Here is a 24,454-nt window from a genome sequence, read left to right on the forward strand (position 1 = left end):
TTCAAGCAGAAGGGGTGAGATTTCTCAAACAATAATATTAAGTATATAAATCATAAACTACATTTAACAACGTAAACATCATATAATTCAACAATTATAATTAAATAATTAGATATCATCAATTCATCTTAGCAATATATCATCACATAACAGTCATAATCATCGTCACATAACATCATCCAAATATTTCATCTTTAGATACTTCGTTAAAACATCACAACTTACAACTTGACTCGACAATGCATCTAGACTCGACTATGCAACTCTTATCGTCTTAACCATCTTGAATCAACTCAACTCGATTATGCAACTCTTATCATCTTAAATCATCTTGATATGCAAATGCATGTGGTACCATTTTAGGGCATAAGCCCTCATCGTCGTAGTTGAGCATATATATACTCCTAGGGCATGAGCCCTCATCGTCGTGGTTGAGCAAAAATTCCATCGTCGTGGTTGAGCAAAAGCTCCATCGTCGTGGTTGAGCAAAAGCTCCAAGGCATCAAGCCCCCAACATAATTGAGCAAAAGCTCCAGGGCATCAAGCCCTCAACATAATTGAGCAAAAGCTCCGGGGCATCAAGCCCTCAACATAATTGAGCAAAAGCGCCAGGGCATAAGCCCTCATCTTTAAATGAGTATGCATCGACTCAACATCTTACGTCTTAGAACTTCATGAACATTTATAACTCCTTGACTTAGACCGACACTTACATCTTAAATAAGACTCAACAGTATGTAAATAAATTCATATCATATCAGCATCACAACATAACATCAACAAATAATAATCAACAACATCTTAAACATCGCATCAACATAAGCATCATAATTAACACATATAGTGCATAAATAACAATATCACATCTTTATATAACACATCTTCAGATAATTCACAGATTTACACTTCATTAAATAATTCATTCAGCACACATGATCAAATAATTCACAATTACAACTAGTCAAATAATTCATCAAATTACACTTCGTTAACTAACTCATCAATTATACCTCATCAAATAATTCATCAAAATCATATAAATAATTATAACGACACACCCAATAATTGAACGAATAGGTATCTCCCTAGAAGTCACCCAAATCTTTTCTCTCGCCTAACTATTATGCTACAAGGCTTTGGTTTCTATCTCCGGGACATAAAAACAAAGAAAATGAAGGTTTTCCAATGATGGTGAAGGTGCCAAATACATATAATATCATGACTATCAATTTGGTCAAATTAAATCAATTAGTTTTCCGGAAAGAAATTAAAGTTGCCTGGAACTAATAATCTCTTAGTTCAAATTTAATCCATGCTGGAAAAGTTAAACACGTCTTTAGCAAGATAATTGAATTCAATCATGTTTATAATTGTTTCTTTAAAAAAAATGGAACATAATCTAATTGTTCCATGGCCTTATAGCTAGCGACATAACAAAACGAATTAGACCGATTCACCCTAATTGGCTCACACATATAAGAAGTTGTGATTCACGCTACTAATTTGTCCCACAAAACAGTATTGAGCATATATTCATCTAGGAGCACATCAGGTATTAAAATAAAAGTGGCAATCAAATATTGGTACTTAATTAGTCAAAAACATCAAAGTATATTTACACACAGACTACTACACGTTTGATGAAATCACGAGTACAAGATGTGTCAATTATCGCAATGAATATCTCTTAATATAAATAAACATCCAGCAATTATATATGTAGTAGCGATTCTAAAATTCATAGTCACGTAAGAGTATATACAGTTCATATATAAAACTAAAGGCTTATTTGATCCATTGGTCCCCTTATTAATTTCCATTTTTCATTTTGGTCCCATAATTAATAAAACGTACGTTTTGGTCCCTCATTTTTTCCTCCGTTTGCCAAATAAATCCTAACTGTTAAGTTTAACCTCAAATGTCTACGACAGACCAACATTATATATAGTCCACCATAGACCCTATTAATTTCTTTAATTTAAACCATTCAATTTATTTTTCAAAAAGAGGAGCGGTTGATCATGAAGGTCCATATTATATGCTACAGTATACCATCAATAGCTACTATTTTCCCCATTTCTTCATCTTCTTCCTTCATCAACGTATAATCTTCATCATCAATCTTTCCTTTCCTTCATCTTCTTCCTTCTATCTTTAAACCCAATAAAATAATAAAAACATTAAAACTCAAAAAACAAGATCATCTCTTCTTCTCCTAGACTAATCTAATCACCACACCACAATCATAACCAACAACAACAATTCTTTAACTAAAAAAATCCTTAAATCCATAAAAGAACATATGCTTTGTGAGTAAGCATTTTACGTTGTGGAGCAATTAATCATATTAAAACTTTTTTTACTGTTTCAGCCACACTTAAAAGGAACCAGTCACTTACAAAAGATGAAATTGATATTATTGGAATTCAAAGAAGAAGATAGAGGAAGAACACCTTACAGCAATTTCCAATTTATAAAATAAAAAAAAAAAAAAAAAATCCTTAAATCCATTAAAACTGAGCCTCGCAGCATAGATCAGCCGAGGAAGCAACTGCAGCTACAACAAACTTACTTGGGTCTTACAGCAAACTAGAGGTTGATTGTTCCTGAAACTAAATTAGAGGTTGATTGTTCCTGAAACTAAATAAAAATTTCTAAATATAAAACCCAGAGATTCAATGAATAAAAAATTATTTAGATCTAAACCACACAAAATTAATTCTGCTCTAAACCCCCCCAGAAATCCAAAAACATAAACTTCTCAAAATTATGAAAACAATTCCAATCTAAACGACAAAAGAAATTGGGGTTATCGAATTTTTTGTTCAGATGCAAATTCAAATCTAATTCAGATCCGAAATTGGGGTGATGGATTTGGGATGAGATCTTCGAAGGAGAGAGAAACGAAATGTTGAAACAAAACCGAGTTTGTGTTGTGTTTTGAGTTTGTTTTGTTACTGAGAGGATGTAACAGAACTGATCTGGATGGAGTTGAGGAAGGAAGAAGGAAGGAAGAACAAAATGATAGCGACATGTTTATTTTATAATTTTGTGATATAATTGATTCTGGATTTTTTTCTTTATTTTCTGGATTTTTTTTTTATGAATGTTGATGAAGATGAAGAAGAAGTTGGAGGGAAGAAGATGAAGAAATGAGAAAAAATTAAGTGTTGTTGATTCACGGAATATACAGTAGACATGCATAATCTAACGATCCTCTTTTAATAAAGAAGATCAAAAGGTTTAAATTAAAGAAGTGAAGGATTGTCAGTAACAAAACTTTTATTGTTTTGACAGAAAGGATATTTATTTGGCAAACGGAGGAAAAAGTGAGGGACCAAAACGTACCTTTTATTAATTGTGGGACCAAAATGAAAACTTGAAATTAATTAAAGGACCATTGGATCAAATAAGCCAAAACTAAATAATTCATTCTCATAAAATCTCTAATTTGAAAGAACTAGGTTTCATCAAAGTAAATAATACCTCATAAAAGAACATGAATCCATTAAAAGAACATGAAAAACAATGAAAAACAAAACTCTTCACTATCCATATGTTCATAAAACCCTTACGGTGAATATAGACTCCCCCCTTAAATCTATTCAACGTTTTTTTTTATCACCCTAATTCTCATAATCTTACAAAACTCATCCTAAAACACGTTAGATGCAATCTAATGATCTACAGATTTAATATTAGTGAAAGATAGTCTCACTCTTACCTTAACAATCGATGCAGACTCTTCTCTCTTCTCTTTGTCTTCTCTCATAGTTCTCCTCTTTTCCAAAAAGCGGTTAAACATAAAAACTCTTTCTAACCTAAGCTTCCTTATTTATAGTACTAAATACTCTTCCTAAATATGTTTAGGCCCAATAACTCTATCTTCTTTCTATTTTAACCCCCAAATCTACTTACTCTAATAATTCTCATATTCTAATAAATAATAGAATAAAGCCATTTAATAAAATACCAACACCTCACATATTTAAAATAAATCACATAAATAGATTCTAACTTAATAAAAATAATTAAATATCAAAGTGGGCGTAACAATAGTGATGAGGTGAGAAATATATATGTGTATATATATGATGTGGTGATTCCTTTGATAATGATGATAAGCCTATGTCGATGACTTGAATAGAGATTGAATATGCTTGATATGCTATGTTAGTAATGGGATAGATGGAGGTGCATGGAATGAGGGGAATAATAATCATGTGATGTTAGTATTCTAGGAGGGATGGGTATGTATTTGTGTTATGCATGAAATCCTTGAATGCTTATGTTTGTTTATGTTGATTATGATTAATATGAAGCTAACCCCAGTGGTCTGTGGTGGACCGCCTACCTATTTGTATGAATGGGTAGACGGCGAGCAAGATTAGTTTTGCTGCTTGCTTGGTGAGTGCTTGAGGATAGCGGAGCTACCTCGTCTATCTGTTTTTGGAGTCTTAGCTTAGGGCTCTGATTAGGATGTCGTCTTGTCTTTTATTTTGACGTTGGTTTATGTTGTTGAGATTTTACCCTTATGTCGGGATTTTGAGATTTTATGTATTGATATATTTGAAGTTTATAACATGTATACTTGGAGATGTTTGATATGTATATCCGCTGCGTAGTTGCTTGAATTTTTATGCATGTTATATTTTTGGAGAACTTTTGTAGACGTGACATCTATTTCTTGAATAATTGCATTATTCGCGTGTTTTATCGCTTTAATAGAAATAGGGCGTTACATAGATTATCTTTGAACGATTCAAAAGATTTTGGTAGAGCACACGACAAGAGTATAACTTTATCTTCATCCTCAAGTTACACCTCAATATTCTCCAAATCATTAAGGATTTTGTTGAACTCCGTAAGTTGCTCCATGATGGCCTTTGACTCTACCATCTTGAATGAGTAGAGTTGTTGCTTTAGTAATTGTCGATGAGCCAAAGACTTTGTCATGTACAAATACTCTAACTTTGACCACATTGATACCGCGGTTGGTTCCTTTGCTACTTCTCTCAAAACTTTATTCCTGAGGCACAAGACAATGGCACTCCTGGCCTTGTCCACCATCTCGGTCTTCTCCGCTCGTGACATGGTGACCGGTAACGAACCTTCACCCCTCAAAGCTTTCTCATACTTCTGTTTATTAACCCGCTTCCATCTTTACCTTCCATAACCCAAAATTGTTATCTCCGGTAAACTTCTCAATATCCCACTTTGAACTTGTGGTACTTGATTATCCTTTGACCCCTGCCCCATGGTGGGCGCCAATTGTTGTGAATTCGATGAGAAAACACACCAATAACAAACTTGATGTGTGGAGCAAGTGATAATCAGGCAACCAAAACAAAGTGTATGGAATTAAACACAAGCCAAAAGTGGAAAACAACGAGAAAGAAAGGAAGAGAGAACACAAAAGAATTTGTTGACCCAGTTCGGTCCAAATTGACCTAGTCTGGGGGAGAGAGAAGCCCTCCGTTTCACTATAATGATGAGTAACCTTACAAAAGAGATATCAATGGGTTACAAGAATAAGTCTCCCGCCTAATTCTGCCCAAAGCCTCAATCTCTTCCCATAACCAAAAGACTCAATCCTAATAGTGTTTCTCAAGGTGAATCAACCCTCAAACCCTAGTGTTTGTTCCAAAGAGACAAACTCTATACAAACCCTAGTTTTGTTGTTGCCTTTCTAAACCGTTGTTTCAGCCCCTTTATCTCAAGATTTACATTGATACAATGTCTATATTTATAGTAAAAACATCCCTCATAAATTGGAACCAAATTAGACCCATAAAAATACGTTTTATTTTTATTCTTTTGCGCGAAATCGTACTTCGATTTTGCCAGATTGTGCTCCGAATTTTTACGAATGGGAAGTGTCAATTCTGGTCCAAAAATCGTACTCCGATTTTTCAAATCATGCTCCGATTTTGACGTTCAACAAACTTCAATTTCTCCAATTTTGAATCACTTTCACAATATAGGATTTAAGTCACTTATATTACTTAGCATTACAATACATTGCCCATTGACCAGGGGGTAGATTTACTCTGTTTTTGTGAGCAGGGAAGCCACAGAGACAATTGCTCATAATTGGATGGAGTGCATTTGCGAACAAAAAAAAAACCAGTTCTCTTTTCCAAGACCAGTTGGGTATCTCCCTCGCCCTTATAAGGTTAGCTCAATGTAATTTTCTCATTTTATTAACATCGGGTCTGTTATAGTTTGTGTCTTTTGATACTTGTCAGGCACCTCACTCACGTAGAGAAAGTAATTACTCTATCAATAGTGAAACAAGTGAGGGCAGGGAAGAAGAGGAAAGAAAGATGACAGATACATGTGACGGTTAGGGCAGAAGAGGAAAGAAAGATGATAGGTACATCTACTACAGCTGTACTGTTAGTTACTTAATGTTAACTGATTCGAGAATTTATATTTTTATATAGAATAATTTCTAAAATTCTGTTAGTTATTGCCTTTCATACCTAGTTCTAGATAAAAAGTAGTCAATAAGAATGTGAACTTTTTTTTTTATTTTTTTTTATGAATCAAAAGCGAAGGAAGGCATCAGGAGATAGTTAGACGTCCCAAGTAGGTTGGCACCCCAAGGATATCCCCATCCTCTGCCACCTTGTTCAAATATTTTATTTAAAAAAGGGAAAACTGTACAAGAGGGGGGACAAAACCAAAATCCTCGGAGAATGTCAACTTATGAAAACAGCGTAGAAAATATATATTGTAGCAGCAGTCTGTGCTAGCTAGAGCTAAGAGTATAATCCATCGTCTGAATTAACTTCACCCTGTTTTTAATGTTGTTACATCTAATTAAAAAGTGGATCTCTATAGGCACCTCGCTTTTGGTTCATTAAGGGTCCCTTCAAAGCTTATGATCCCTCACCTCATGTTGAATAATTCTTTTTTGGGATTCTTCATTCATAGGTCAATAGCAAAGGCAATTATTGGTTGTATTAGTGCATTTCTCAGTGTTATGACAAACCAGCCCATGTAAAATGGCTTTATAATTTAACATCCATACTTTATAATTTCTCAGAAAAAGGCTTATCAGTGGGATCTATATCTCATTTTTAGTTGAATATTAATGCTACTCTATTGCAAGGGAAATTTTGCTCCGACTATAGTTATGCTGGAATCTTTTGTTTATCATCCAAGTCTCAAGGTTTGCATAATTTGGGTCTTCAACGTGCTTATTTTTTGAATGATCAACATGTTGTCCAGTTGTCTTCGTTTCTTGGTGATTTGATGTCCATAAACCTTAGTGGTTGTGAAAACATCACAAAATCATCTTTGTTTGTATTTGCTAGGAGTTGTCCTTTACTTTGTGAGATTATAATGGAAGGAATTGGGAGTGAGATTGTAGAGAATTCAGATTCTTCGATGGATTTTGGTGTATACCCTCAATATTCAGTTGCTTGATTTGAATTCTTGTCAATGCGTCTCAGATGGTATTTGTCAAGTTTTAAGGAGATGTTGTAAGATTAGATATTTGAACTTATACTTCTGTAAAGAAGTGAAGCTACTTGGAATCAACTTTGTAGTTCCCAATTTGGAGGTGTTAAACTTGTCTCATACAAAGGTTGACGATCAAACACTCTACGTGATTTCAAAGAATTGTTGTGGGCTTTTGCAACTATTAGTTGAACTTTGTGAAAATGTCACAAAGGAGGGAGTGAAACATGTCGTAGAAAACTTCACAAAACTCAAAGAGCATGGATATCTTCTTTACTAGTATTCTGAAAACGTTGTGCTGCAAGTTTGAACTCCGTAAGTTGTTTTTTTAAATGTCAACTTACAAATGTGCATCTACTAATTAGACTGTGTTATATATTTATACAGCGTACAATGTAATGCAAACCTTTGTGTGCAGTGTTCTTAAATGGCAGCATCATGGCAGAATGGCTGATTTTTAGAAACAGAAATAGGAAGTTCGTGAAGGAACGCCGGTGCCTGCAATGGTTGCGCCATAGGCTGCAATGACTTGTTTTTAAGGAGGAATTTGACCTTCTTCCATCATTAACACCTGGGGTGTTATATCCCATTTTAAATTGTTTTCTTTTTCTTTGCTTTGCCTTGAATTTTATAACTAGGATAACTCATCAGCGGCATGAGTTTACATTTTACTCTGTTCTTATTTTTCTTGAGTTTTACATATTTCATATAAACTTTTGATATCCGACTTTATGTTATTTTCTTTTGGAGAAAACTTACAATCATTGGCCTACATATACTTTTGGTTCATGATTTTGCCATGCTTTTCTGAGTGATTTACCATTTCTTTGTATCTAAAAGTATCTTTTATGCCAGCTTGGGATAAATCCTTACATTTTAGTTTTAAATTGATATGATACTTAACACCTTAATTAATCAAATTACTATTCGTGATCGACTCATGAGAAACATTGAGAAGGTTTAAAGAAATTAAAAAGAAAGATTGAATGAGAGTGGAATCGAATTGCGTTGGTTTCTGTTTGGGATGAACCTAGGAATTTTGTTTCAATTTGTTATGACTTGTGTTATTAGATCAGTTTTAGAGTTAAACTAGAGAGGAAATCGAACTGTTGTGAATGTCTTGTGTGAAAATTTAGTTGCAGTTACAACTGAAATGTAAGGATTTTGAGAAAGATGTTCATCGTCCCAACCAGTCTTGATAAATCTTACCATCATTTAAACCAAGTAGTACTAGCACTGCAATGAACTAAGTAGTCCAAAACCATAGGTTTTATACACCATTTGGTTTTTTACATTTGCATTTGTTGTCATATGCCACGAATTTTTATAACTTTTGTTATTATTTTTGTGTAGTCTGAACTTCTTAACTAATTTATATAAAGAATGAGATGGCAAACATCTGCTGGATCTGTGAATCTCTACCATTAGAATAATAGGTTTGCTGGTTTTAAAATTGTGATGCCTTGAATGTATAAATAAGTTATGTGATGTATCATGCCATGTAAATTTGTTGCTGATCTTTCTTATTTTACTCTTGGCTTATTCATGTAGAGGAAATATGCCGATTGACATTCCTACACTGAAAATCATGTCCTGGAATTAAATTATCCGTTCAAAGTACACAATCAAATCTATTAATATTCACCTCTGTCGAACCTTTGATACTGCAGCAAAACGAGTTATGTTTCTGTGCCAAGCGGAGCAGCATAGCGGTTCGTGCTTCTCTGCTTTTATGGAGTATTTGGAAGAATCGAAACAATTTGGTATAGAATAATGGTGGCAAAAAACCTTTACATATCGGACAGCAAGCTTTTAACTTGTGGCAGCAGTGGTTTATTAGAGGTGGTGAAGATTGCATCCAATAGAGGTTTTGATCGAGTTGTGTTTGAAAGTGACTCTCAAATCCTAGTGAATGCTATTTACTTGAATGTCGTCCCAATTAAATTTTGAGGTCAAGTTTGTTAGGAGACAAGCGAATATAGCTGCTCATACCTTGCGAGGGCGGCCATTTATTGGCCTAGTCACAGTAGTTTTGAGTTCATTCCTCCTTGTATCGAGAACATTTTGTTTAATGAAATGAATTAAGTTTGTTTTGGTAAAAAAAAAAACCTTCACCTCTGTCATAATATGACTATCTAAAAACACGCCTCAATAAAAGTCACACACTAGAATTTCATAACTCTATTTTCACAAATTTCTATTCTAAGAAAATTCTTCTCCAAATGACACTTGGCAGAATTTCACACCTCTAGTTTTACGATTATTGTCAGACGTCTGTGTAATCTTAATCAAGGTCTTTACCAGTTATGAGACGTTTACATGAACAATCCACTAGGCTTCGAGATAAAATGGAATATTAAACATGGTTTGTAAACTTTAAAAATCCCTAGGACTTAGTTTGATGGATTCGCTAAGGCTAGTAAATATCATGGTATTCACAAGACAAGCTGATCCTACATATGTATCGCTTGTAATATTTGTATATCTTTGTAGTAAATGGATTTAACGCTGTCAATGTTTACACGCACTCATATAATGAGGTCGTTATTGACTGTCCGTTCAAGATCGCACGGCTCAGAAAAAGTAGAATTAATTTATATTTTATAATCCAATAATACCGATCTTAACTTAAGTTCGGCCGATTTTGATCGGACGGCCACAAACATGTGACTACGTGAATGTGACAGCTCATCAACTATAGTCAATCCATGTCCCTCTTTGTAAAGAACAATTTGGATGTAGATTGGAGAAAAGATCTTTCCCCCATATGTAAGTAATTGTTTGATCGAACTAGGTAAACAAATATCGGTGTAGTGTCCCTCTACTTTCTACTCGCTTTATCTTTGTTATTTGGTTCGATTGTGGTTTTGCTTTACACTTGGTTGCTAGATTAGATCTAGATTTCTTATTGTTTCTCGAAAATGTTTTGGTTATTTGTTGACACTAATACTTGCTCTACAAATATAAATTAATTGATGTGATTTTGAGTCAACGAGTTCACAACACATCGTGCCAATTTAGTCAACAAAATAAATAAATGCACATACGTGTTTACTTTTTTTTGGGGACTAATTTGGTCCGATGGAAATTGCGAGGGACCAAATTGGATCTTCACCTCTTTCTTGTTTCAATGATATTAATTTATGGCAAAATGTTCAGTCATTTATAGCTACCTCGTTATCCTTATTACTCACATTTCCCTATTCTTTAGACACCAGAACATGTTCGCTCTGGGATTCTACACCTCTATTTTTCTGGGGTCATTATCACAGTAGAAGAGAATGGCAATCTTGTGATACTAGATACACACAAAAAGGTTGTTTGATCCATATATGTTTCTTTCTCAAATGTAACATCCAACATCCTAGTAATACAGCAATTCACACATCCTAGCGATCCATATAACGTACTCTCTAAAAATGTGTTTTTATAAGTATATAAGTTGAGATACTTAGTGCAGAATCATTGACAACAAACCTGCTTGCGTACGCGTTGTGCAAAATATCTTTGCTAGTAGAAATTGAAAAATTCATCGAATAACAACGATTTTAGCGATGAAACTCAAAAGAAAGTTGTATCATAGAGATTGAATACAAACATTTACAAGGCTGCAGAATTAAAATATTTCATAGACACAGTTTCACTATGTTTCGAGAGCTTGGATCTCTCCCATTCAAATAACCACTCATATTTTATATTTTTTAAGATTCAGTTTTTTATTGGAAGAAATCAAAGGATGTATTTTGTTGTTCTAGATAAAGCAACAACGCATCGGTTGATAAATATTATTGTAGCAATGATAGTTAGCTGCCGCTGTAAAGAGTGAACAACATTTTTCAACTGTCGGTAAAAAATATATTTTCAGGCATGGGAGATCAATCTTTAAGTGAGAATAGCAACTTTCGAGTTTGTATTTCCAGCAAATTACACCAAATTTTAATGAATGTTTTTAAGATTACTTATTAATAAATTCAACAAACTTTAATGATCTAATGGGTTGAGAGTGTAATATTTGAATTAAATTCATCTTTATTTTCCCTCTTAATTTTATAGGAATATACTAGTAGGTTCCAAGTAGAATGAAACCAAGAGTCCAATAGAAAATTTTAATGTGCTTATATAAATCATAATACAATGTTCAAGTGGGGTTAGCTATATGGATAAAACAATGTTCTATCATATGTCAAATGATTCATATCCCTATCCAACTCAATCATAATACAACTCCAAATCAATTCAAGTTCAATATCTGCAAAAGAAAATCCCAATTAATTTAGCATGATTCTAATAAACAATAAAATAAATTATTTTTTTATGAAATTTTTTTTCTAAGATCCCATATAAAAGATACATCTTTTGAAATAATATTTTATTGTTATGAAATTAAACTTCAATTTATGAATGTATCATATAATATCCCATATATGTAGGACACACTCTGAATAGATAGTTGAAGTTTCAAATTCGTAAGAAAATAACTGAACCATACATCAATTTGGCCATGTCATGTGGAAAAACTAACTGTGGACAGAAAATGATTTGAAGTGTCTCAAGACAAGTTAGGTGTCTCATTCCATCAGACAGGGATTTAAATCTAGCGCATGCATCAACAGACAAAGTTCGAAGAGAACTCAATCCTTGCAACAAGTGCTCTGATAATGACTCCATTTCATCACAATGTTTAATTGTAAGAGATTCTAAAGCACTAAGTCTACTGAGTTCAACAGGTAATTCTCCGAGTTTGGCAAATTTCGACATAGAAAGTGACTTAAGATTGTTACCAGAAATTCCTCGTGAAGAGGAAGCTACATCTTCACTGCAATTGTTGTAACAAAAGGACTTCAATAATTCTTCATTTCCTCCACTAACAGAGAGTGACTCCATAGATGGAAGGGACTGCAATGCAAGTTTAGGGACATCTGTTATATCTAACTTCAAAAGTTGTGGTAGCATCTCCGCTCCTTCGACTTCCATCACCCTCTCTAAATTTGGTAAGTCGCACAAAGTCAACTTTTTCAATGACGTAAAAGCCTTCTCAGTCGCAGGTTCATATAAGTCATCATCAATGTACTTAAGTCTTTCATTCCAGATACATAAAGATAAGTTAAACGAGTCCATCTTTGCTCCATTTAGATATGCTCCATTTACCCCATTTACCTTCATGGATGTGTGACATGTGGAAAACACAATATCAAAGGTTGAGATTAAAAGATTAAAGAAAGACATTTATGTACTGAAAAAAAAAAACCTACGCGCTTCCGATTCTTTCTCTCTCTCTCTCTCTCTAAAGCAATACGACGTTCCTCCTTCTTGCTTCTGGTCGGCACTCCATAGCAGATGTATTGATTCAACACCACCTCATATTGCTTGATTCATTTGTAAAACTTATTCAATTATTAAATCAAGTGATGGTAAATTTTTCAATACTACCTCGTATTGCTTGAATAACCACTTGATTCAACACTACCTCCTTCTTGATTTATTTACCATCACTTGATTTATTTGTAAAATTCGACACTACCTCTCCATGGTCTCTCCCTCTCCTTTTCTTTTCTAATTCAATTTTCAATTTTAAGACCTCTGTTGATATCAATCTGGATTGTTTTGTTTTTTCCTGTTGATATTTGTTAATACCTCTGTTGAGAAGGAGAAAGAGAGGCAGCGGCCATGTTGTTTTCATTTTGGATTGTTTTGTTTTCAATTAATTAGAACATATTGGTATCACAAGCTTGTTTTTTCCTCTACGGAGATGGCGGCGCCAGTGAGAAGGAGAAGGAGAGGCAGCGGCCATGTTGTTTCAGAAGAAGAAGAAGAAGAAGCCTGGTGAGGGGAAGGGGACGTGAAGGAGAAAGTGAACAGTATAGGCCAGGGATTTTGTTTTATTACCTATCTTTCCCTTTTTAATTGCAACCATTGGATATTCTTTTAACACGTGTCACACATCCGTGAAGGTAAATGGGTTAAATGGAGCATATCTAAATGGAGCAAAGATGGACTCAAGTTAAACATGGTAATTTACCAAATGGAGGAAGCTGCCTGCAGTTTTTACAGTCATAGAGAATAATATGAACTAAACCTTTTAGAATAGAAGTATTCTCATCCAAGGCGGAAATTGTGTTCCTGTATAACCCTGAACCCCAAAACTCTTATGACCTGAACGAGGCTCAAGTGCTTCTAGTACTCTCTCAGCATCAACACTACTAACCGGTGAATTAGTATAATCACCCCATGACAAACACTACTAGAAAACTGTCGTTTAGAGACCAATTCAGAGACCGAAATAAATTGGTCACAGTAGAGACCGATATAACAACCAATTATTTTAAACAAGTAACCAAAATGAAGTTGGTCTCTAAATCGGTGGCAAAATATAATTTTTTTTTTTGAAGGACGGTGGCAAAATATAATTAGCGACTAATTTAAAAACTGAATTTTAGCCTATCGAAATATAAGCCTCTTTACTCTCTTTTTATTTCTCAATATTTAAAAGATAAATTATTTATGATATTCAGCCACTGAATTATCAGTCACAAAAAAGAATTTAAATTTTTAGTTTTTTATTTATTATTTATGATTATTATACCAATACATAAGTTGTAACTTACTAACATTCATTTGAGCATTCATTTGAGCGGGTGTGCAGAAAAAATTCCCCGCTTTCACGATTTCACCAAAAATGAAACCCAAAAATTCCCCCCATGAATTTCCCTCTTCTTCTTTTCATCAAAAATTAAACCCTAAATTTCCCCCTTTCATCTTTTTCCCTCTTTTAACTTGAAGCCAAAAGAATATTAACCCTAAACCCAAAAACAAAATTTCCCCCTTTTCATTGAAATCAAAACTCATCATGAATGAAATTGAACCCTAATAGTGAAGTTCTAGCTGTTCCTATTCTTGTTTTAATCTCACCATGTTGTTGTTCTCATCTCACCTTGTTTTTGTTACTGTACTCGCTGTGTTGTTGATGTTCTCGCCGTGTTGTTGTTGTTTCAAATCGAATCCAACTTGTTCTTCTTCTCATCTCACCAGGTTTGTTCATCTTCTTCTCATGTTAGTTTACTTTCATTCAATCACATGATTTCATATTCTTGTCCTGTTTCTGTTCATTTATTTATATTCTCTATTTTGAAATTGTTGTTCCTGTTCATGTTTTGAATCACTCGATTCAAACAGTACCCACTAAATTGTTTAGTGAAAAAACCACTTAAAAGGAACATGACAGTTTTCTAATGGAGGAAAAACTACTTGATTCTAACCATCGATATTGGTAACCATACCACCCACTAGGAGTCATTAGTTAATTGGAAAATCTCAAAACTCACATTGTAAAGTGATATTGGTAACCATACGTATCAGTTTCATAAAAATGATTAGACACAATATATTTTATTACAAAATAATATGGGTTGTTTTTTATTCCCATCCTCTGATTCAAACTCTACCAACTCACAAATGGGTTGTTTTTTATACTCTTATTATGGGTCGTATTTTATCTAATTCCTTTTAACGTTTTTAATCTTGTTTTTCTTGTGTTTCAATTTCTTTGAATCCAAAATCGAACACAGCAGTGAAGAAAGGCAAATGACGCGACGAAGAATCATTAGCGACTTTGTTGTTTTCCAGTCTCGACGGTCCGGTGATCTACACTCTTGGGTGTCTTCAGGTTTGTTCATTTTTTATTAGAACCTATATGGGTGCGTTTTGATTCTCTAAATATGATTTTCTTGAATTTTATGTGTATAGTTAAGTTGGTTGTTTCAAAATGGACACTATTTTTGCTGCATTATGGTCTTTTTTTCACGGAGTAGCTGATGTCCTTTGTTGTTGTGTATGACTGTTATGTTGTGAGGGGTCTGTTCTTTATTTTAGTGTCATTTGCTGTTGTATTTGATTGGTATGGTGTGAGGGATCTGTTTTTGGTTTTAATGTCCTTTTTTAATGTCATTTGCTATTGTATTTGATTGGTATGGTGTGAGGGGTCTATTATGGTGTGAGGGTCTGATGTTGGTTTTAATGTCTGTTTTTCACGGAGTAGCTGATGTCCTTTGTTGTTGTGTTTGATTGTTGATGACTGTTTTTTTTAGACAAAAAGTGCCGGCATCCCACCTAATCATGTGGAATTGTTTCGACGCACACACCAGCATAGAAAAGATAAGACGTGGGTTGATAAAAGATCAGAACATGTGGATGTCAACTCTCAACTTTAGTTTCTTTAGTGCTTATTATGTTGGTTTTATTATGTTTCTAGTTAGGTTGACATATCAATTAATCTTATCTTTTTGTTAACAGAGAGAATTTACACGGAAGTGGGATGCTTTGACACAAGAAGCATCTTCGCAAGGAATGCCTCCACCAAATCAGCTAGAGGTGTTGTCTGATGTTGCAGGAGTAAAGAATGGACAAATATATGGTCTTGGAATGGATTCCTCTATGCTAGCAGGACGTCCACATTATTTGGTTCAGATCTGGATTATGTTCTTAGATTTTCATTTCTGACATTTTCAACAAGGTTAACATGCAATTTTGTAAAAAGTTTTTTAGATTTTGAATCGTAAGTGTATTGAATTTTTGAAATCGAATAATTTTGATACCGAGATTTGTAATTTCACAACGTTTTTAGCTTAAGTATGTCTTAATTTATTTATTTTATTTATTATATAAATGATTAATTTTCATTTCTAACAAGTTTATGAGCTTAATTAACATCGGTATTTGCGTAAAGTTTCATTATATGTTTTTTAGGTTTCGTATTGGATCATTTTGAATTTTTGAAAGGGAATGACTTCATTTAGGGATTTCTTTACTGAGATCGCTAATTTCAAAATTTTGTTTGATTAATTAAGTATTAATAGTAGAGGAGGGATTATTTATTAGTGTTGTGTAATTTGGCAGATTGAGATAGAGGAATTGAAGAATCAAAAGGGGAATGATTCTTCAGCTTCTAATGATGGAGTTGAGAAGCTTAAGAAAGATTATCTTCAGAAGTTGAATTTACTTGAAGATCAGGTAAACATTAGTTTGCATTATATTGGTAGAGTGAAAGTAAATGTTATAGTAAGACCGTGATGTGTGTTTTTTTTCTTGTGCTGTTGTAGGTATCTGAATTGAAGAAGAAACTGGGATCTCAATCCCAATTTTCAACTCATAGGAAAAAAGCTGATGAATCAACAAAGCAGTTGTAGTATGAGATTCAGAGTTTGAAAGCTCAGAAGTTGAAATTGCTTGCATGAATGTACTTTTTTGTTTGTATTAGTACAACTTTATTTCTTGCCAATTCTTCTTTAGTATTTTTTATCAACTTGTGTCTACTTATAGGTTCAACTGCAATGTAAGATCAAGTTAGAGTCTATGCGATTCAGATTATGCAAGGCTTAACTTGAAAAAGAAAAGAAGTTCTGCAGGTTTGTTTTCAACATTCTCTTACCTCTGTTATTCAATGATTGAAACTAGGATTGAGAAAAATCTTACTAAAGGTGTAACAGTGCTCAAGTATCTTATTGGTAATATTTGAGTCTAGTTGTTGTACTTGTATCTAGTATATATCCTGATAGAGCCAAACCGCAAGCGCACGGCCTATCGAAGTAATAGTAGTAAGTAGAGTATCGTTCCGCTAGGGAGTTGTGAATTCAATTAGCTTTTAGAGAATGATTAGAAGAGAAGAAAGATTATGAAATAGGGGGTTAATTGCTGAAGATAAATAACAATAATAATAAAAGAGCCTTGGGATTATTGGTTTATCATAATAACAAACCCTTCACTAGACAAGACTCAAACATCTAATTTCATGGTTTACACCTTAATTTCTAAAGACCGGTTTCCCTTAGCCCCTCACCTTTCCGATGAAAGTCCGGTGAGAGTTTACTTCTAGTAACCAAGCCTATTTCGCTGACATGATTACTAGAAGATGCATAGAGGATTGAAACTACTCTTTGTCTCAATAATTGCAAAGACTATTTCACTGTTTTGCAATTATTGTCTAGGTTCACTTGTTCCAACATCAAGACTCCGCTCTCGCTTTATGAATTGATGTTTGGGATGATGGATTAACGATTATCAAACCCTCCGCTTTCGCTTCCACAGTTTGATAATTGTTAATCCACGTTAAGACGGTGAATCTAGATTAGAAATTAGGGTTACATAGAAATTAGGGTTTAAGCTTGGTTTGTTTAGGATTATGTCATTAGACTTACCAACAATCCCAAGACAAAGAAGTGTCTACTCACTAACGTTCATTGTAGACATAGGGGAAGAAGAGAGAAAGCAATAAAGTAAAAGAACAATAATATAAAAGTGAACTTTTATTCCAAGAACAAAAGATGAATGTTTATGATGGAGTGCTACTCTATTTATAGCTTTACAATTGACTTAGAAACTAAGCTACTATAAGGGCAAAACAGTAAAGCTGCAACGGAGTAACTTGGGCTTGAAGAAAAGCAGCAAAAGTGGTCCTGGAGGGTGGCACGGCCGTGCCACATGTTGGCACGGGCCGTGCCAAGCTTCTGACTTGGTAGAGACATATTTTTGTCTCGTATCTTCGTATTCTTGTACTGTATTTGCTCCAGTCCTCTTTCTTTTGCTCCAGGACACCTTCCACCATATATTCGTTCCTAAAATATAATAAAAGACAATTTAAAGTAAAATATTCTAAAAGGAAATAAAATGCAATAAAATCAAATCAAATCTTAAATAAAACTAAACTAAATAAAGCAATAAAATAGACTATCTATGACTCATCAAACTCCCCCACACTTGAATCTTTGCTTGTCCTCAAGCAAAAGGCAACAGACATAGCAGCAACAAAAGATTTGATTATGGCAATATTAAGAACAAATGTCTCAAAAGAAAGGCTTTGCTTCAAGTACACTAATTACAACTTCAAACACTTCTTATGAACCTATTCTACCCAACATCAAGTCTCAAGTGAGTGTGTGTGTGCAGTCCAACCCTTTTCTTGCTCCTGTATAAGACAGATATTATGAGGAATAGGTTCTATCCTTAATGCTAAAGTAACCGAGAAAATTCCTTTCTTTATTTCATAAAAGAGTGATGGGAATTTGAGTTAAAAATTAAATTAGATATAACAATTAAGCACAAGGGGCTGCAGATGCTTAGGGGCTATCTATCCTCATAGGAAGTCTTCTCGGATGTAATTGTCCTTTCCCCCTAGATTCAAAATCACCCTAGGCAGTGCTGCAAAATTATTATTTGTTTCATCTCCGCGTAGGAAGTCTTTTTGGATGTAATTGTCCTTTCCCCCTAGCATTGATGAATTTGTTTCACTTTAAGTTCAAATCAGGGAGTCACCACCACAATTAGGAAGTTAGGGATTATCCTTTCCCCCACATGTTGGTGCCATTCTCCCGCCCCATTTTAACATTAACAAATTAAGAAGAATATAACGATTAAGAACAATTTGATTAATTTTCCCACACAAACTTATACTACTTTTACTCTGAAGACTTTAAAGGGTCTAAGTTAACACTAAAGATAGAACATGCTCCTTAAAATACCTATTCATACACTTGCTCAAAGATTGCAACTGGGTGCTTTTCTCATTGGAGATTTTCACAATAAAACAAGATGTGGGTATAGCAAGAACATAAGAAACACAAGAAACTACTTTCATGTACAAGAAACAACCTTTAAAGAAGAGACAAAACAAAAAATTTTATGCCATATTTTACATTAAAAACAAGCTACTAATCATGCCTCTTGCTATAAAAACAAAACAAAAGAATAAAGTTCAAGGGAGTTTGGGAACACTACGACTCTAGACACTTTATTAGGCCCCCCCACACTTAGGAGAAGCATTGTCCTCAATGATTCAAAAAGAAAAAATAAAAGAAGAAGAAGAAGAGGAAGGAGAAGAAGAAGAAGAAGGAGTAGAAGTAGAAGAAGAGGAGGAAGAAGAAAGAGTAAAGGAAGAGGAAAGCTCACAATTTTATTGAAGTTCATAAAGTAGACCTTTGGAGGTGAAGGTGTTGTATCATGTTTCAGAGCATTTGATTGTTTTCTTCATTTATTCGATTGCTCCTTTGGACATTGGTTCTTTCAACACCTTGTCTTTGTTGCTCGGTGCTTTATTCTTTGAACTTTGGTTTGCATCCATGCCCGCCGTTCATCATTATAGCTTCCACCGGCTTCTTGTTCATGGTGCAAGTTTGCACCTACCTCTTCTTCATTACCATCATCATCACGATCATTATGTACCTGTGGGTTAGTACCAACATAAAGCAAATTTTCCGCCACCTCCGGTTTAGTTATATCCGGATTAGGTAGAATAATCAAACAATAAGCTCTAATAATTCTCCATTCATATTGGTAATTGTGAGTAGGTTCATGGGTTCTGAGGACAAAGTAGTGATAGTATATAAGTCTAGACAAAAGTTTCCCTCTATCCTCTTGATCCCTTGATTCACACTCACCCCAAGCTTCCTAGCAAGAAAAGTGATGATTCCACCTACCATTATATCACTCTTATCATCCTGTTTCTTTTTAACAATTGAAACAAGTTAATCAAGCAAATAATAGCAAATGTTATATGATGGTTATAAAGCATAGCCCACAACAGCTCATTAATCCTCATCATTCCTACCTCTTTATTATGCATCCATGCCCATCTTTTGTTTTCATTAAACTCACCGGCTTCATGGCCATGATATTCTTCCTTTTGGTGCAAGTTAGCACCTTCTCCCACATCATAGTGCAAGTTAGCATCGTCTCCTTCATCATCATCTTGCTCACTAAGAACCTGCACATCATCAACATACAACAAATTTGCTTCCACCTCGGTGGTAGTCCGAGATGGGTTAGGAAGTAAAAACATAATAGGCACATTAAGCTTTGAGTTGGTGATGGAGTGGTGGATGAGGTTTGATGAAATTTATAGCAATGAGGGTGTCCATGTGAAGTCTATTGTTTCCCTCAATTTGTTTTGATCCCCTCATCCTCACCAATGCAAAAATGCCTAGCTATGTATGGAATGATGCCACCCACTATTATATCTCCTTTACCGGTCGGTCTAGTACCGACAAAGTCTAGGTTATTAATCAGATAAAAGCAAGTGTTGACCGGGTGGTTGTAGAGCATTGCCCATAACATGAACTGCTCATCGGTTCTAGTGTTCCCAAAAGGCAGCTGGTTGGTAGTTATCCGGTTTTAGGCTAGGGTCCCAAGAATCATGAATATACCCCTCGTTTGCAAAACCTAAGGTATCACAAAAGTGGTGTAGAGACATATCATAATTAACATTCATTAACCAGAAAGAAACTCTATGCTTAGGGTTATCAAAATCCAACTTATTTTTAGTAAAAATAATTGAGTTGAGAAATTCATAAGTGAAATTTTCATAAACCCGCATAGGTTTCAACAAATCAGTCCAACCTAGCCTTCCTATAAGCCTATAAACATCAGCACTAAGCTCTAGCATATTCAAAGTATGAGAATCGGGATATCGAGAAGGATGCAAGGGTTTAGAGATTAGAATTTTATACCTGTCCCGTTGCTTGTTGTCTCGAAATTGGATTCCATGATTCTTTGCTTGTGCTTGCTTCTTTGAGGGAGGACCTCCGAAAGAGCTTGCTGGTTTCTTACCACTTCTTCTTGAAGCCATATGACCTTTGGTGTGGATTGGTTTTGAAGGTTTAGGGTTTGGGAAGATATTTGGTGGAAAGGATTGGTTTAGGGTTGGAGTTTATGTTTTAGTAAGGTTGATGGGTTTGGTTATGGAAATTAGGTTTAATGGAGAATAAGGTTTTGGTGAATTATAGGTTTGGGTGGATGAAAGTTGTTCTTGATGGGAGGGTTTGGTTTAGGATGAAGTTTTGGTGAAATAATTGAGTGGATTGGTGAAGATTTGATGGAGATATGAAGGTTTGAGGTTTGAAGGTTATGGAGGTTTAGAGAGAGATTTAAGAGATGAAAGAGGTTTGTGTTAGAGGATGAATGGAGAAGAAGAAAAATTGGGTTTATAGAAGGCTAGAGGTCGGGCACGGCCGTGCCACCCTTGGCACGGGCCGTGCCAACTTTCTGTGGGTCTTGGCCAATTTTTCTTCAAAAACACTGGCACGGCCGTGCCAACCTTAGCACGGGCCGTGCCAACCTTCTGGTCAGGGGGCTTCAAAATTTTCAGTTTTTCTTGAATCATACTTGGACAATTACCTACAAAACAACTTAAAACAAAGAAAAACAAACAAAACAAAAGCAATTAAATGCGTGGGTTGCCTCCCACGAAGCGCTCGTTTAAAGTCATTAGCTTGACGATCAAAAGGTTTCTCTATCCGATACCTAATCTCTCACTAAGGGACAATGGCATCAAACTAATATTCTCCCCCAAATCACATGTTGTTCTTTCTCTAGTCTTGGATCCTATGTCACATGGTATGGAAAAACTCTCGGGATCCTTAAGTTTAGATGACAATTTGCTTTGAATGATTGCAATAGATTTCCTAAACTGCTCATCTAACTTGGACTCATCAAACCCTTGTGGGAAATGAATTTTTGGCTCATATGGTGGTGATATGTGAGGCTTTCCACTTTCTACTACAACTTTCTCACTTTGTGGCTTTTCACTCTCTACCTCAACCTCAATTTTCCTGGTTTCCACAACGGGGTCTTCTAATTGCTTACCATCCCTAGGTGTAATAGCATTTATTGGGCTTTTGGGGTTGGTTTCAGTTTGACTCGGGAAGACTTCGGAGGGTTGTGGGGAAGAGGTTACTTGTTGGGCTACTTGAGGGATTTGAGCCTCAAGCATTTTGTTGTGAGTAAAAAGAGAATCCACTCTATTGAGAGAGTCATTCAAGATTCCAGCTTTGACTTTAAACTCTTGGTTATGCCTGATGTTATCTAATTCAAAATTTTCTATCAAAAGTTCCAAGTCGGATTTTTGAGAGACTCTTTGGTTGTTTGCAAAACCGGGTGGTGATATTTGTTGTCCAAAAAGATTTTGAGGGGTTTGAGAAAAAATTTGATCATTCCTAAACCCATAGTTTACCTGCTCGGGACTTCTAACAATACTACCTAGTTGACATTCAACACCAGTGTGACCAAAAATTTCATAAGCTTTACAAGGTGGTGAAAGGGGAGAAAAGGTCCATTGATAAAGGTTTTGAGCCATGCCTGAAATCAAAACAGTTAGAGATAAAATAGAAAAAGAGAAAGAGAGAGAGAGAGAGAGAGAGAGAGAGAGAGAGAGAGAGATATTTTTATTTTTTATACATATATATATATATATATATTTTTGAAACAAATATAAAACAAAAATAGAATAGAATGAAATAAAGATTTTTTTTTTTTTGAAATAAATATAAAACGAAATAGAATAAAATAGAATAAAATAAAGATTTTTTTTTTTTTTGTCTAATCACTATTAAAAAGTTAATCAAATTACAACAACTCCCCGGCAACGGCGCCAAAAACTTGATAGAGCCAAACCGCAAGCGCACGGCCTATCGAAGTAATAGTAGTAAGTAGAGTATCGTTCCGCTAGGGAGTTGTGAATTCAATTAGCTTTTAGAGAATGATTAGAAGAGAAGAAAGATTATGAAATAGGGGGTTAATTGCTGAAGATAAATAACAATAATAATAAAAGAGCCTTGGGATTATTGGTTTATCATAATAACAAACCCTTCACTAGACAAGACTCAAACATCTAATTCTATGGTTTACACCTTAATTTCTAAAGACCGGTTTCCCTTAGCCCCTCACCTTTCCGATGAAAGTCCGGTGAGAGTTTACTTCTAGTAACCAAGCCTATTTTGCTGACATGATTACTAGAAGATGCATAGAGGATTGAAACTACTCTGTCTCAATAATTGCAAAGACTATTTCACTGTTTTGCAATTATTGTCTAGGTTCACTTGTTCCAACATCAAGACTCCGCTCTCGCTTTATGAATTGATGTTTGGGATGATGGATTAACGATTATCAAACCCTCCGCTTTCGCTTCCACAGTTTGATAATTGTTAATCCACGTTAAGACGGTGAATCTAGATTAGAAATTAGGGTTACATAGAAATTAGGGTTTAAGCTTGGTTTGTTTAGGATTATGTCATTAGACTTACCAACAATCCCAAGACAAAGAAGTGTCTACTCACTAACGTTCATTGTAGACATAGGGGAAGAAGAGAGAAAGCAATAAAGTAAAAGAACAATAATATAAAAGTGAACTTTTATTCCAAGAACAAAAGATGAATGTTTATGATGGAGTGCTACTCTATTTATAGCTTTACAATTAACTTAGAAACTAAGCTACTATAAGGGCAAAACAGTAAAGCTGCAACGGAGTAACTTGGGCTTGAAGAAAAGCAGCAAAAGTGGTCCTGGAGGGTGGCACGGCCGTGCCACATGTTGGCACGGGCCGTGCCAAGCTTCTGACTTGGTAGAGACATATTTTTGTCTCGTATCTTCGTATTCTTGTACTGTATTTGCTCCAGTCCTCTTTCTTTTGCTCCAAGACACCTTCCACCATATATTCGTTCCTAAAATATAATAAAAGACAATTTAAAGTAAAATATTCTAAAAGGAAATAAAATGCAATAAAATCAAATCAAATCTTAAATAAAACTAAACTAAATAAAGCAATAAAATAGACTATCTATGACTCATCATATCCCTCTGGTATACTCATTATCTATCTTATACTTCTAACAGGTAGCAGCCCCAATAAGTAAGAATGGAGAGGATATTTACATTAACAACTGTTTTGTGCTCTCGGTAGAATTGAAGGATTAGCAATGGGGATATAGGTGTGGCTGCAGGTATGAGACTGCAATTGATATTATTAGATCTAATATTGTCAGATTTACGAGGCTGCAATTTTCATTGAGTTTTATAAGATAACAAGCTAACAAGATCTTCTCTTTTTTAATATCTTTTTGGTGTATAGAATGATAAATTTTCAATTTTGTTCTAATTTAATTTCAAATCTTTTCTATCTTTGTTAATTGTCATTAGAACTTTTAATTTTTTTTCTTTCATCTCTTCT

The 24,454-nt window shown here is 34.6% G+C and overlaps 2 long non-coding RNA genes across 2 annotated transcripts; both read left to right on the forward strand.

Annotated features, from left to right (window-relative positions):
* Positions 1-6,066: 6,066 nt before the first annotated feature.
* Positions 6,067-7,776, forward strand: LOC146914986 (uncharacterized). Its single transcript, XR_015013210.1, has 3 exons — positions 6,067-6,175; positions 6,249-6,939; positions 6,973-7,776. It is a non-coding gene; the product is annotated as an uncharacterized LOC146914986 (long non-coding RNA).
* A 6,073-nt stretch (positions 7,777-13,849) lies between these two features.
* Positions 13,850-16,129, forward strand: LOC146914987 (uncharacterized). Its single transcript, XR_015014451.1, has 3 exons — positions 13,850-14,496; positions 15,036-15,130; positions 15,552-16,129. It is a non-coding gene; the product is annotated as an uncharacterized LOC146914987 (long non-coding RNA).
* Positions 16,130-24,454: the final 8,325 nt, after the last annotated feature.

Source organism: Medicago sativa, chromosome 6 (genome assembly GCF_051527215.1).
Source record: "Medicago sativa cultivar Bolivia chromosome 6, Bolivia_mono, whole genome shotgun sequence".
NCBI classification, from domain to species: domain Eukaryota; kingdom Viridiplantae; phylum Streptophyta; class Magnoliopsida; order Fabales; family Fabaceae; genus Medicago; species Medicago sativa.